Genomic DNA, 16231 nt, shown 5'->3' with positions numbered 1-16231 from the left:
ATAGAAAATACTTAAACCTTATTCTCAATGAAATAAATTCTGAGAGGGAAGAGCATCTAGATTCACCAGGGTATATAACTCTATCTTACCCTACAGGGAAGGTAATAAAGAAAAAACTAGGGGGGGGGAGTGTGGTGAGGAGTACAAAAATGAGGAAAGGCAGGGAGGGAACTTAATAGATACTAAAAAAATAATAAGGGAACAAAAAGGGCAAGAGCAGAAAGGAAAGTATAATAAGGGTGGGTATTAGGGGCACTGATAAGCAAACCACTGGTTTAAAGTATATATACCAAAAGAAGAAAGGAAAGAACTAGGAGAGAATATCAAAATATTGGGGTATACAGAGGTAGTTATCATAACTCTGAATGTGAAAGGAAAGAACACACCCATAAAATAAAAGCAAATAGCAGAGTGGATTAGAAACCAAAATCCTACCATACGTTGTCTACAAGAAACACACACAAGGCAGGTAGACACTCAGAGAATAAGGATCAAAGGCTGGAGGAAAACCTATTTGGCATCAACTAAGAAAAAGAAGGCAGGAATTACAATCATGGTATCTGACAAAACTAACGTAAAAATAAATCTGATTAAAAGAGATAGAGAAGCTAATTACATTCTGATAAAAGGCAGTATAGACAATGAGTAAATACCAATAATCAATATGTATGCACCAAATGGTATAGCATCCAAATTTCTAAAGGAGAAACTAATGGAGTTAAAGAAGGAAATAGATAGTAAAACTATACTAGTGGGAGACCTGAACCTTCCTCTATCAGATCTAGATAAATCAAACCAAAATTAAATAAGAAAGAAGTAAGAGATGTGAATGAAATCTTAGAAAAATCAGAGTTAATAGATATGTGGAGAAAAATAAATAGGGACAAAAAGGAATACACCTTCTTTTTAGCAGCACATGATACATTAACAAATATTGATCATGTACTAGAGCATAAAAACATGGCAAACAAATGCAGAAAAGCAGAAATAATAAATGCAACCTTTTCAGATCATAATGCAATAGAAATAATAATTAGTAAGGGTACATGGAAAACCAAACCAAAAATTAATTGGAAATTAAATAATATGAATCTCCAAAATTGGTTCATTCAAGAATAAATGATAGAAACAATTAATAATGTCATTGAAGAAAATGACATTGATGAGAACATCCTTTCAAAACCTATGGGATGCAGCCAAAGCAGTACTCAGGGGGAAATTTATATCCTTGAGTTCATATATTAACAAATTATGGAGGACAGAGGTCAAAGAATTGGGCATGCAAATCAAAAAACTTGTAAGGGAACAAATAAAAAATTCCCAGTTGAAAACTAAATTAGAGATCCTAAGAAATAAAGGAGAAATTAATAAAATCAAAAATGAAAGAACTATTGAATTAATAAATAAGACTAGAAGCTGGTATTTTGAAAAAAAAACACAATAGACAAAGTACTGGCCAATTTAATAATTGGAAATAAAAGAAACAAAGAAGAAAACCAAATTAACTGTACCCAAGGGAGTATAAAAGGGAGACCTCACCTCTAATGAAGAGGAAATCAAGGCAATCATTAAAAATTATTTTGCCCAATTATATGGCAATATATATAGCAGTCTAAGTGATATGGATGAATATTTAAAAAAATATAAATTGCATAGATTAACAGACAAAGAAATAGCATACTTAAATAACTTTGTATTGGAAAAAGAAATTGAACAAGCCATCAAAGAACTCCCTAAGAAAAAAATCCCCAAGGCCTGATGGATTAAAAAGTGAATTATATCAAACATTAAAAGAACTAATCCCAATACTATGTAAACTATTTGATATAATTTGCAAAGAAGGAGTTCTACCAAATTCCTTTTATAACAAAAATATGGTACTAATTCCAAAGCCAGGCGGGTCAAAAAAGAAAAAGAAAACTATAGACTAATCTCCTTAATGAACATAGATGCAAAAATTTTAAATAGAATACTAGCAAAAAGACTCCAGCAAGTGCCCAAGAGAGTCATTCATTGTGATTAGATGAGATTTATACCAGGAATGCAAGGATGGTTTAATATTAGGAAAACCATTCACATAATTGACCATATTAAGAAGCAAACCTACAAAAATCACATGATTATCTCAATAGATGCAGAAAAAAGCCTTTGATAAAATACAACACCCATTCCTACTGAAAACACTAGAAAGTATAGGAATAGAATGGCCTTTCCTAAGAATAATTAACAGTATATATTTAAAACCATCAGCGAGTCATCTGCAATGGGGATAAATTGGAAGCATTCCCAATAAGATCAGGAGTGAAACAAGGATGCCCATTATCACCTCGATTATTTAATATTGTACTAGAAACACTAGCAGTAGCAATTAGAGAAGAAAAAGAAATAGAAAGTATTAAAATAGGTAATGAATGAAGAGACCAAGCTATCTCTCTTTGCAGATGATATGATGGTCTACTTAAAGAATGCTAGAGAATCCACCAAAAAGCTAGTGGAAATAGTCAATCACTTTAGCAAAGTTTCAGGTTACAAAATAAACCGACCTAAATCATTAGCATTTCTATATATTTCCAACACACTTCAGCAGCAAGAGTTAGAAAGAGAAAGTCCATTTAAAATCAACATATACAATACAAAATACTTGGGAATCTATCTGACAAGACAAACACAGGAAATATTTGAACACAACTACAAAACACTCTCCACACAATTAAACTAGATCTAAATAATTGGAAAAACATTAATAACATTAATTGCTCATGGGTAGGATGAGATAACATAATAAAAATAACAATCCTACCCAAACTAATTTAGTTATTTAGTGCCATACCCCTTGAACTACCAAAAAACATTTTTGCTGAATTAGGAAAAAAAAACTGTAAAAAAGTTCATTTGGAAGAACAAAAATCAAGAATATCAAGGGAAATATTGAAAAAAATGTGAAGGAAGGTGGCCTAGCAGTACCAGACCTCAAACTATACTAAAAGCAGTGGTCATCAAAACAATATGGTACTGGCTAAGAGACAAAAGGGAGGATCAATGGAATAGACTTGGGGTAAGTGACCTTATCAAGACAGTCTATGATAAACCCAAAGACACCAGCTTTTTGGACAAAAATCCACTATTTGATAAAAATTGCTGGGAAAATTGGAAGACAGTAGGAGATTAGGTTTAGATCAACATCTCATACCCTACACCAAGATAAATTCAGAATGGGTGAATGACTTAAATATAAAGAAGGAAACTGCAATTAAATTAGGTTAACACAGAATAGTATACTTGTCAGATTTTGGGGAAAGGAAAGATTTAAAGACCAAACAAGAGTTAGAAAAAATTACAAAATGTAAAATAAATTTTGATTACATTAAATTAAAAAGGTTTTGTACAAACAAAACCATTGTAATTAAAATTAGAAGGGAAGGAACAAATAGGGGAAAAACTTCATAGCACAAACCTCTGACAAAGGTCTAATTACTCAAATTTACAAAGAGTTAAATCAATGGCACAAAAAATCAAGCCATTCTCCAAATGATAAATGGGCAAGGGACATGAATAGGCAATTTTCAGTTAAAGAAATCCAAACTATCAATAAGAACATTAAAAAGTGTTCCAGGGAGCCCAATGAGAAGTCAGTGTAGCTAAGCAGTGAATGACCAATTACCAATGACACATCCTATGACCAATTTAATGGGAAATCTGGTGAAAGAAAGACATTGAGACCCTGGCATTCCAGGATTGTGTGAGGCTATATTTCCAGGACAGGTGCCTCACTGCCATTGTATTTTAAATTTGTGCCCACTCTTTATCTCACGGACTCTGTATATGCTTGTGGGAAAGTATGCCCCAGATTTTAAGAGAGATGCGTGGAACCATTGTTCATGTTAGGTCATTTGAGTGTTAAGAGGAGGTATTCTGTTAGGGGCTCACAACCTAATGACAGAAGGATAAATAGGCTATTGCTCCCAGAACTCTGAAAGTAGAAGAGGCAGCATGGGTCAGTAGAGTAAATCCAGAGGAAGTATGACACTTTGATCTGCCAATGGGATCCATGATCTCATCAGTGCCAGCTTTCCCTTCATGGGTTTGAATCATTCTCTCTAGCTTTTATTTATCCTTTGTGATTCTTGTCTTCATTTCCCTATAGATTCCTCATAAATAATGTACCCAGTATGCTGGTGTCTTTCTGAACTTCTTTGAAAATTTCTGTGGAGTGATGCTTGTGGTAACTAGGGGTTTCAGTGGATAGAGAGCCAGGTCTAGAAATAGGAAGTCTTAGGTTCAAATCTTGCCTTAGACACTGTGTGACTCTGGGCAAGTCACTTAACCCCAATTTCCTAACCCTTATCACTCTTCTGCCTTGGAACCAATTCTTAGTATTGATTCTAAGACACAAGACAAAGGTTTTTTAAAAATTTTCTTCATTATACATACTTAGTTAAAAACACAACAACAAAAAAGGAGTTGCTAGCCTGGCTCAGTGGATGGAGTGCTGGATCTGGAGTCCAGGAGACTCATCTTTGTAAGTTCAAATCTAACTTCAGACATTTGTCTGCTGTGTGACCCTAGACAAGTCACTTTACCTTGTTTGCTTCAGTTTCTTGATCTGTAAAATGAGCTGGAGAAAGAAATGGCACACCACTTCACTTCAAGAGTCTTTGCCAAGGAAACTCTAAATGATGTCACAAGAACAAAAACAACCCAACAACAATGAAAACAACATGATGGTTGGAGTATGGCATGTGAATAAGCTGGAGAAAAAGCCACAGATATGGTGCTGAAGCCTTAGTGAACTTTACATTCTTTCTACAAGAAGATGGTGCTACACTTCCTGTGAGTTTTACAGTAATAACACAACAGGGGCAACTAGATGGCTCAGTGGACAGAATGCCAGACCCAGATCCATGAGGTCCTGGGTTCAAACATCACCCCCAATACTTCCTATCTGTGTGACTCTGGACAAGTCACTTCATCCCAGTTGGGCAAATCACTTCACCCCAATTGCCTAGCCCTTACTGCTATTCTGCCTATTAATACTAAGTACTGCCTTCAATACTAAGTATCCATTCTAAGATAGAAGGTAAAGCTAAAAAAAGGCAATACACCCAACTAATGTTTACAGCATCTCACCTATCTCATAGAGTGGTATTGCATTGGAATATATGTATGAAAAGGGGGAAAGAGTCACGATTTAGCCAGAAAATAATCAGACCTTTATATGAAAGAATGGGAAAGCAATGCTAAAAGTAGATACAGAATCTAAAATCCATGTAGTTCAACCCATAGCTATTAAAAAACTCAAACTCTTCCAAGAGAACAGAAGTACTTCATGGGCAACTTTCCCCATTTGCCTATTTCCTATATAATTATTTTAACCAAGAATTTACTGAGTCGGTGGCATGCACTAATTTTTAAAATCAGACCTATCTGCCTCCATTTTTTCTTCTTTGGTCGCTCTTGGTCAGAGATTGGAGCACCAGGAAGTTTCTCACTGGTTGTCTAAAAGGCTCCCAATATTCTTTAACTTCTTCATCAGATAAGGATCACCCAAATGCCTCTTAATAAGTTTTCCCATCTTGTCTATGTCATGATTTATTTTCCCCACTGTCTTTGACATAAATGATTTACTATGAGTACTTATTTTGCATTTCAAAGCTCCAAAATTGGGGCTCTAATTGCTTTCAATATTGGGATTAAATCTATCTTTGAAGAAAAGGTCAGTCTTCTGGGCTAGTGCATTGAAGGAATATTTATGGTGGAAGATTCCAACTTCACAGAGATTTTTGTTGTGACTATGGCATTTTTGAAGCCACTCAGCATCTTGGAAATCTATGAAGGAGACTTTTAAAAATAATCTAACACTTTCACTCAGTAACAACAAAGAAAAGCAGTTATTTGATAGTCCAGAGAATATTATATCTTTTTAAAAAATCACTAGAGAACAATTTATCCCAAAGCCATTCTATAAAATGAAGATAAAATTATCTTTTAAAATAATGACATATTAAAATTTTATGTGTATAAATAGCTATAGGGAGAATTACAGAGACTTTTAGTTCCAAATTTGAATGGTAGGCAGTGCTGTTATGACTATCTCTCCATTTTACAGATGAGTAAACTGAGACTCAAAGGGGTAAAAGAACTTGAGGTGGGTGGATGACTGTTAGTAAATTTCAGAAATCAGATTTTATCTAAATGCTACAAATTTAGGCCCCCAAACTATTTTCTGCTCCATCAAAATTGGTGGAGTAGAGAAATTATGAGGTTAGGAGTTAAGGAGATCCAAGTTTTGGTACAGCCTCTGCTGCTCATTAACTGGGAGAGCAAGTCATCTCACTCCGAGTGTCTGTATCTTCTATGAAATGAAGAGATTGAACTAAATGATCACTGAGGCTCCTTTCTGCTTTGAAATCTATTATTGAGCTACCTTGGCACATTAGTTTGCTGAAAAGGAGAAAGAGGCAATTAGGGCTTAAGGGAAGAGTTTGGATCCAGAGATGTGTTGGCCACAAAAAGAGACAATTAAATGATTAGTTTACTTTAACTCAATACTTACTTTTAAGAAAAGCTATTAATATTCAGAGCACAGTTTATTAGGGTGGGTCTCTAGGGCACTTTATTCATTTTAATATTTTTGAATATTCAATCATAAAGGATGTTTTAATTATCTAAAACAAATCAATTAAAAAACTAAGCTTAAAACAAATTTTTTTCAAGAAACCTATAAAATACCAACTAAAAAGACTTTAATAATAATAGCTAGCATTCATATAATATTTTAAGATTTATAAATTACTTTGCAATCATTATCTCATTTTATCCTCACAGAATTAAGTGACTTGCCCAGGGTCACAGTTGATGCCTAAAGATGGATTCAAACTTAGTTCTTCCTGAGTCCAAGCCCAATATTCTATTCTGCCCTAAACTTAAGATTAGACCTAAATGAAACTAAAACACAAACTTAAAAATGAAAAGCACAAAATACAAAAAAAATTGAGATGTTAGAGTAGGTCTGGGCATACCCAATACATCCTATGTATACATCTCCTCAATGATGATTTATTTTTCCTAAAATAGCAAATTTCTAGTTTTGATAATAGACAACTCTGTTACCTTGGGAAAGTCCCTTTACCTCTTTACTCCTATGTGTTCTCATTCGATAGAGTATAAACTCCTTGAAAGCTGGGACTATTTCATTTTTCTCTTCGGATACTGTAACCTAGTATAGTATGTGGTGGGTAGTAGGTATTTAATAAATGCTCATTACATGAATGAATGAATGATTGAATGAATAGGGGAATCTAAGTATAGGCAATTAGAACATCAGGCCTGGAGTTGGGAGGACCTGGGTTCAAATATAGTCTCAGTCACTTCCTAGCTATGTGAACCTGGGCAAGTAAGTCACTTACCTCGGGTACCTAGTTCTTACCACTTTTCTGCCTTAAAATTGATACTTAGTGTTGATTTATAAGACAGAAGGTAAGGGAATTTTTTTAGTGATTGAATTAATAAATGAAACTATAGAACATGGGAACCATACTAGTTGGCCTTTAATATCCTAGCTCTAAAAATTATATATGATTCTTAAATTTTCCTTTTTTAAAAAAAGTTTGATCTTTTAAGAAAAATCTCCTCTTGTGCTAGAGTAAAGACTTATTTTTTCTTTCTCTTATCCTATAGGGCCATGTTGGCAAACCTATGGCACAAATGCTGGAGGGAGATGCTCTCTTCCCCCTTTCCACCACCTGAGGACATTTTTCCCCCCACATCACCTACTTCTCTGCCCAGCAGTCCAATGGGAGCACTTCCTCCCTCCTCTGTCTGGAGTAATGAGGGGGCCCACTCATGTAGCATGAGGATGCAGTTTGAGCATTGGTCTCTAAAAGGCTCATTATCACTTCTCTACAACACATGGGTTTTTAGACTATAGATCTCATATCATGTGTTTTCTTTGTATGGGAGGATTATCAAGCCATCTTAATTTTAATCCCTGATGTATAACTCCATATGTTTATATTATTATATTATATTGTGCATTTGAGATGATTCCTGTATTCTTCTGACCCAAAAGTCAAGGCATCACAGTAGGAACCCTCAAAAGTGGACAAATCCTCAACCTAGTTTCCCATACTCATCCCCCTAATTTTGAGAGTGAAGAATCATTCCCTGTGGTAGAGGAGTCTTAGGAGGAAAAAGGAAGACAATTCCAGGTACAAGTAAAACAAATTAAATGGCTAGAAATATCATGGTGCCTTTTCCCTCCCATTTTTCTCCCATCAGAGCAGCTGTCTGGTAAGAAAAGCGTTCTGGGCAATTGACAATCTGATTAAACTGAAGCCATGTCTGATTAGAGGCAGTGAGCCTTTTCAATCTTGATCACTCAGATAAGCTTTATCTAGGACTAAGGAGCCAGTCTGTCAAAAACTGAACTGTCTAGTAACAGCAAATGTTCTTTAAAAAAGGAACCTAGGTTTTGTTTGGCTTTATTCCATGATAATAATAGTTCTTCTTCATTAATCATCAGTCACCAAGTATTTATTACCATGTGCCGGGAACTGTGCTAAATTCTGGGAACAGAAAAAAAAGTAAAAACCGACTCTGCCTTCAAGAAGCTTATATTCCAATGGGGGGGATATGATGCATATAAATAAGGGTTCACAAGATATCTACCAACATATGTATGGGAGGCAGCCTTAGAGGGGAAGCTCTAGCAGCTAGGGAGGTGGGGAAAGGTTCCTTATAGAAGAGAGTATTTGAACTGAGGCTTGAAGGAAGCCAAGGATTCTGAATCAGTCAAAGGGACTGGCCCATGCAGCTTTGCAGAAGGACAGTGTCAGGGATCTGTCCCTAAGTAGACAAGAGGCAGGTGAATAGAAAGGATTCGAAGGACCGGCCCTCAATCAGGCAAAAGGAGGTGCTCCTAAAGTGGATCAGAGATCTGCTTCTAAATGGACAGAAGTCCAGACAGGAATACAAGGAGTCAGGGATTTATCTTTAAATGAATAGCATAAGAATAATGGCAAGAGAAACCAGAACTGACTTGGTCTAAGAAGGCAAAGAGGGGAAAAAAGTCATATTTTCTCATAAATTGAAAGTATATGAATCCTTAAGAGAATCTACTGTTACACAATAATAGATCTCATTTACATAGTGCTTTAGTTTTATTTATTAATTCAATCACTAAAAATAATCCCTTACCTTCCGTCTTATAAGTCAACACTAAGTATTTAGTTTATGCTATCCAATTTAATTCTCACAACATTCTTCTGGGATCATAGGCTTAGAACAGGAAAGGCTATACCCCAACCACCACACCTCATTTTATCATTGAAGAAATCAAGTCTCAGAAAACAAATTATTTACCTAGGGTCATACACCTAATAAGTGCTTGAGAAAGGACTGAAACTGAAGTCTTCCTGACTCTAAATCTAGTACTCTGTCCACCATGTTCTTTAGCTGTTGGCAAGGTGTGAGTAATATTATTCCCACATTACAGATGAGGAAAATTGAGGCAGAGAGAGTCTAAGTGAGTTGTTTAGAGTCACATCACTAATATGTGTGTGAAATGGTATTTGATACCTAGTCTTCTTTATTCCATACAGCTTTAGAGTTCTATCTACTGTTCCCTAAGGCAGCATGGCATATTGATAGGAGAGAAGGAACTAGGATCCAAAGGATCTGGGTTAAAATCTTGATGCAAATACTTGGTTGCTATATCACCTGTAGCATTTTAATTTTTTCAACCTTGTGTTGCTTATCTAAAACATATAAATGCTAGTTATTATTATTATTATTATCAAATATTATTATGGCTGTCCTCAATGGATTGTTTTGAGTATCAAATAAAAGTTATGTGATAGGATTTGAACCCCAAACTTCTAGTCTCTAAATGTAACATTCCATCCACTATACAATACTATTTTTTTAAAGGTTGGCAACATAGGCTGAATCCTTCTTGTCAATGTATGCATATCATATGTTCTCTGGTTTTAATTGGGTCATAGGATTTAATTTATTCTGATCCTATTATTTTGTAGATAAGGCAATAGTCAACATAATGAGCAGAAATAAGAGTCTGAATCTGAACTCAGATATTTTGACCCCAAGACCATGAAAAGATAGATGTTTTGCTGATTGTTTAGGTAATGGCAACAAGTACCATGGTGTCACTTTTATTTTAAATAAATTAAGATTTTTAAATAAAAAGATGGGTTGGAGCCACTACAGAGCTTTATGTGAAGGGATAAGAGGATCAGCAATATTCCCCTAAGTGATGGCACAAAGGCACACTTTGTTCAGTTATTTTTCATTAGTGTCCAATTCTTCATGACTCTTTTTAGGGTTTTCTTGGCAAAGTTACTGGAGTGGTTTGCCATTTCTTTAGGATTAAGTAATTTGCCCAGGGTCACACAGCTAGTAAATGTCTGAGTCTAGGTTTTAACTCAGAGATAAGTCTTCCTAATTTAACTTCCCAGTGCTCTATCCACTGTGCCACCTAATCGCCCATATGAAGGCACTTAATAATCCATATTTGGTGATAAATTGATAAAGAATAAATTGGGGGTAGCTAGGTGGCTCAGTGGAGAGAGAGCTAGTCCTGGAGAGGTGGGCTTATGTTCAAATCTGGGCTCAAATGCTTCCTAGCTGTGTGCCTTTGGGCAAATCATTTTATCTCCATTGTTTTGCCTGCTCTTCAGTCTTGGAACCAAAACTTAATATTAATTCTAAGACAGAAGGTAAGGGTTAAAAAAAAATAAAAAGAATAGATTGACTGGGGCGGTCAGAGGCACAGTGAATAGAGTGCTGAGCCAGAATCAGGAAGACCTGAGTTCAAATCCAGCCTCAGACATTTACAAGTGATGTGTCCCTGGTCAAGTCACTTACTCTATTTGCCTCCATTTCCTGATCTGTAAAATGAGCTGGTGAAGGAAATGGCAAATAACTCTAGTATCTTTGCCAGGAAAACCCCAAATGGGATCATGAAGAGTCAGACATGTCTGAATAATAGCACTATGACAGGAATATCATTGATGAGATTACAAGATCATTTGTCTAGAGTTGGAAGGGACTTCAGAGGCATTCTAGTCGAATCCTCTCATTTTATAGACCAATAAATTGAAGCCCAGAGAATGTAGTGACTGGCCTGTGTCATACAAGTAGGGTTACGGTTAAGGTTAATACATTGGAGGTAGGACTGGTGACTTGAGGGGAGAACATTTGCATTATGCAGAACCTACTTATTCTTTTAGAAATCAATGATCATGAATCTGCTACAGGAGAAACACAGCGCTGGGTCCATGAGAAAATGTAAGGATGATGTAGATACGACTGCCTTTATGAAGCTGATAGTCTAGCTCAGGAGTTATGACCCTTTGTTTGGTGGCGTAGAAGTTAAAATCGTTTGAATCTTAAGTAATAAAATGCTTTCCCAGAGGAAGCTAAGCTCAGTCCATTATTAGATTGGCTGGTATACAAAGCCTTTTGCTGCTTGACCAGTGTTCTTAGACTTATTCAGGAATACGTATTCTTTCTCTGAAATGGAGAGAAGAGTCAAGAAGAGTTAGGTACAAGGGTACATAAGTATCAAATATTGTATGATGATTGACTATGGAGGGCTAGATTAGTAGCAGCAAAGCTAGTTCCCAAGCTGTCCACAAGGGACACATGATGAAAAATGCTATCCACATCCAGAAAAAGGAACTGTTGGAATCTGATTGCAGGTCAAAGTGTTCCACCTTCCACTTTATTTCCTTCATGAGTTTTTAAAAAATCTTATGTATGATATGTGTATTCTGTCACCATATGAAATATATGGAAATATGGATTGTAGGCAAGCACTGGGTTAACCTGTATCAGACTATTTACTGCCTTGGAGAGGAAGAAGGGACAAAATCTGAATTCTAAAATGTCAGAAAACAACTGTCAAAAATGTTCCTACGTGGAACAGAAAAAAAAATAAACAAATATCAACAACCAAAAAAACCTGGGTTCAAGTATTTTCTCTGACTTGGTCATGTAACTACTACCTAACTTCTTCAAAGCTCAGTTTCCTCATAGGAAAGAGTGTAGGGTAATAATTCCTCCTTCATAGCCCCAAGGATCCATTAAAACAAAATATATAAAGCACCTTACAAATTTTAAAGAACTATTAAAAATATAAATATAAATATATTTTATAATATATTGATATATAAATAAATGTGTCATGTATTTACATTTAAATATATGTATTATAAAATATTCATAATATATTTACATATAACTATATGCTATAATATAATGTATACTGATATATTAATGCATTAACATATTTACATATAAATGTATGTTAGGATTGATATATTTTATATATTGATAATATATTTATTGATATTGATTTAAATGGATACTTACATATAAATATATATTTATTGATTATAATATACTGAATAAATTATAATATGTATTGACATATAAATATATTTACATTAAAATAGGTGGGTAATATAGATGGAAAGGTTTGTAAACTTGTTGTATCAAGTCTTGAAACACTACTCAGAGGGTAGACCTGAGAAGCAGCTTGTAGTCCTAAATTCTATCTGACTTGTTGACAAGTTTATATTTTTAATTAATTTATTAAATTATTATTCATATATAATTAAATACTTAATGAAATTAATTTATTAATAATCAAGTAACAGAGGAAGGGAGGAGGACCAGTTAGGAGTCCCTAAGCTTAAAATCTTATTTCTCCACCCACCTTTCTAAGGACCTGCAAGGACCCTCTCCAAAGTCTTTGGGCTAGCCTTTCACTATATTGGCTCTCTCTATAAAAAACCACATGCGCTAGCTACCTAATCTGAGCTAACTGGTCCTCCACATTACTGGTAGCCAAGTTAAAAGTTCATAAATAACGATAGCTTGAACTCTTGGTGAGTTCACCCTCCTAAGCCAAAGGCCAAGATGGCTGACAGCTTTCACTGGGTAGTGGAGGCTCTCTCTCAGCAGTCAGGAAACACTCAGGGCACAAGATCTCACAGGAACACAGGTAGATGGAAACTGGAGTCAGGGATGGACAGGATCTCCAGAGAGCTGGAACACAGGAACCTCAGGCTCTCAGGGAACAGGTGAGTCAACTCCCCTTTGGCTGAGACAGAACAGCCAACAAGAAGCAACCTCTTGGCTCCCCCTGAAGAACAGGAACAATGGATCCAACAGCCTCAGCATGTCCAGTTTTAAGGCGTCCCCAGGCTCTAGAATAGAGTCCTCTAAAGTTCTGTGGCTTGTGGCAAACTCCTGCACTGAGTCTCTTCTGCAAAATCTTTCTCTCTCACAATATATAACTATATAATATATTGATATATATTTACAAATAAACACATTATAGCATGTACTGATATATAAATATTGATAATACATTTACATATACATATATGTATTGACAAATATATTCACAATATATTTACATATAATTATATATTATAAAATATTGATATATAAACATATATGCATTGATATACAAATATATTTACATATAAATATATTATAATATGTATTGACATATAAATATATAATGTATTTACATATAACTATATATTATGAAATATTGATATATAAATATATGTATATAAAACATATGTATTGATATACAATACATTTATATATAAATATATTATAATATGTATTGACATGTAAATATATTTATATATAATTATATATTATAATTTTAAATATGTACTATGCATTTACATATAATATATTGATATAAATATCAATATATTATATGTATTACTGCATAAATATATATTTACATATAAATGTGTATTATAATGTGTTAATATAGAAATATTTGATAATATATTGACATATAAACATAATATATTGATATAGAAAGATATAATATATTTACATAGAAATATATATTGGTATATAAATATATTTATAATGCATTGATATCTAAATATGTGTTATATGTATCAACAGAAATATTTCACAATATATTTATGTATAAATGTATTATTATATAAAATATAATTAATTTCCTAATCTGGAGCTGGAGCAGGGAGCTGAGAGACCATCTGGTCCAAGGCTCAGATACAGAAATTGAGGTCTAGGGAAGTTGCTGTCCAAGGTCACCCAGGTAATAAACACCAGAGGAATCTTTTGAACCCAAATCCTCTGCCCCTTGAACCAATCTTCTTGCTACTCAGGGAATGGACAGCTCCACTTCACTCAGGTATTATTATGTTTCCTCATGACAGAAATTCCTCAAGGGCACTGCAGGAATTTTTTTTTTTAATTTCTTCCCCAAAGCACTAAGCGGAGCATCTAGGATTCGGTAAATGCTTGCTGACTCCCCACCACCTGAGCAGAAGACACTTGCACATTCCAGATGTGACCTTGAGAGAATTGGATGAAGCTCTCTTGCCAGCAGGCTCTCATCTCTGCAACATGCTCCCCCTAATGTCCTGATGGAGTCAAAGGGTGACTTCTGGGAGCCGGTGCCAAGCGTGCCTGCTCCCTCAGAGCGTTTGACTGATCGAATAATAGGAAAGCAATGAGAAAGCTCTTGGCTGAGGGCTGGGAGAGCAGAGAGGGGAGGCAGGAGCCCTTAGTGGCTGTCAGAGATTTCTTATTAATTTTTCCTTTTCTGAGTGTGTGCCCTGAGGTGGCTGTGTGGGACCCAGGCTCCTCGACTCAAAAATAAATTAGGAAACGGATAACTTAGCTCATCTTTTCAAGGTATTCCTCTCTGAGTCACCCTGCGCAGGAAGTGTGGAGAGGATTTTTTTTCTCATCTCAGAGCAAGTATTTCTGTGCTAATGCAGTTTTGAAGGCGGACCTTAGGCCCAGCAGCTGATGTAAGCTGATTTTTCTCTCTCCAGGTCTGTGGATCTGGTCTGCAGAGGGATTGGTACTCTACCTTACCAGCTTAATCTCTGTTCTCAGCTCCTCCACACTCCTCCTTGTTTAGGGGAGCCCAGAGCTTGGTTTCGACTGATGGAGCCCTTTCTGGAAGGAGGAAGAAGGCAGATTTGTCATTATCACAAGAAGGATGCCCATCTTTCCTGAGTAACCTTAATGCTACCAGCGAAGGGAAGCTATTCATTCATTCTGCAAACTTCAGGGGACCAGTTAGTGTGAACAGTCCATCCCATTTCCCAGAACCTACCAAGATTGAAAAACCCAGGCTGCCTTTGAAAAGCCCCTCTGAGCTTCAGCTGCTTGGCTGGGAATGTGAAATAATGTAAACTTCTCCCGCTCCCTTCCACCCACCCCTCTAACTAATGGAGCAAATAGTGTTGGCAGCTTCATATAATAAAGCTTGAAAATGGACTGGTACAATTTAGTGGATGCCTACAAGTTGCCCACTGGGTTTTTAATGTAAAAGACACTTTTGCCTTGAATAATTGGACTGAATGAAAGCACAAGAAAAATAAAAATAAAAATAAATAAGTAACAAAAGAAAAGACAAAAAAAACCCCAATCAGGAATGGTTCTAGGAATCTATTACTTTGGTTACTGTTATGACTCAAAACCCTCCACAATGCCCTTTCAGGCCTGATTGAAATAATAGTCTGGGCTCCTGTTGTGGGGTTGGAACCAGGGCAGGCTGGGAAAGCTCATTTTAAACCAAGTCTTCATGCTTCTTTGTATTTTCAAAACATCTGAAGGTAAATTTTTAGCCTGGTGTGTGGGTACTTAGCCACATGATTCCTATTATCACTAATGAGAGGCATGCAGCTCACTCCTTGCACTTCCTGCTAAATGTTTACCCTTTCATTTATCAGTTCCTGGTGTTGTGCATATTTCCATATTTACTTTCCAAGAAAAACACCCAGAAGGGACATGCCTTCTTATATGTCTTTCATGATTGCTATTTAGGGCTATGCTTCCCACTTTGGGGAACTCTACCATTAATTTGGGGGGGATTGCCTCTGATTGCTGCTTTCCTAGAGAGGCATGGAATTCTGACAGTGGTGGTGGTGAAGCAAAAGATGCTAGCTTTGAATTCGGAGGACCTGGATTAAATCCCAGCCCTTCCACTTCCTAGCTATGCTACCTGGAGCAAGTTACCATCTCTTTGGGTTTCATTTTCTTAATCTCTAAAAGAAAAGGGAGGAAGTAGAGGACTAGTAAAGTCTCTTATGGCTCTGAATTATATAATCCTCTGTAAAAATCAGTGAGTAACTGGGTATGGCGAAGATGGTTCATAAATCTAGCTACCTGTAAACTAAGGCTGGTGTCTCTCTTG

The sequence above is a fragment of the Monodelphis domestica genome, chromosome 8 (assembly GCF_027887165.1).
Source record: "Monodelphis domestica isolate mMonDom1 chromosome 8, mMonDom1.pri, whole genome shotgun sequence".
Taxonomy (NCBI): domain Eukaryota; kingdom Metazoa; phylum Chordata; class Mammalia; order Didelphimorphia; family Didelphidae; genus Monodelphis; species Monodelphis domestica.
Note: the sequence above shows the minus strand (reverse complement) of the source record.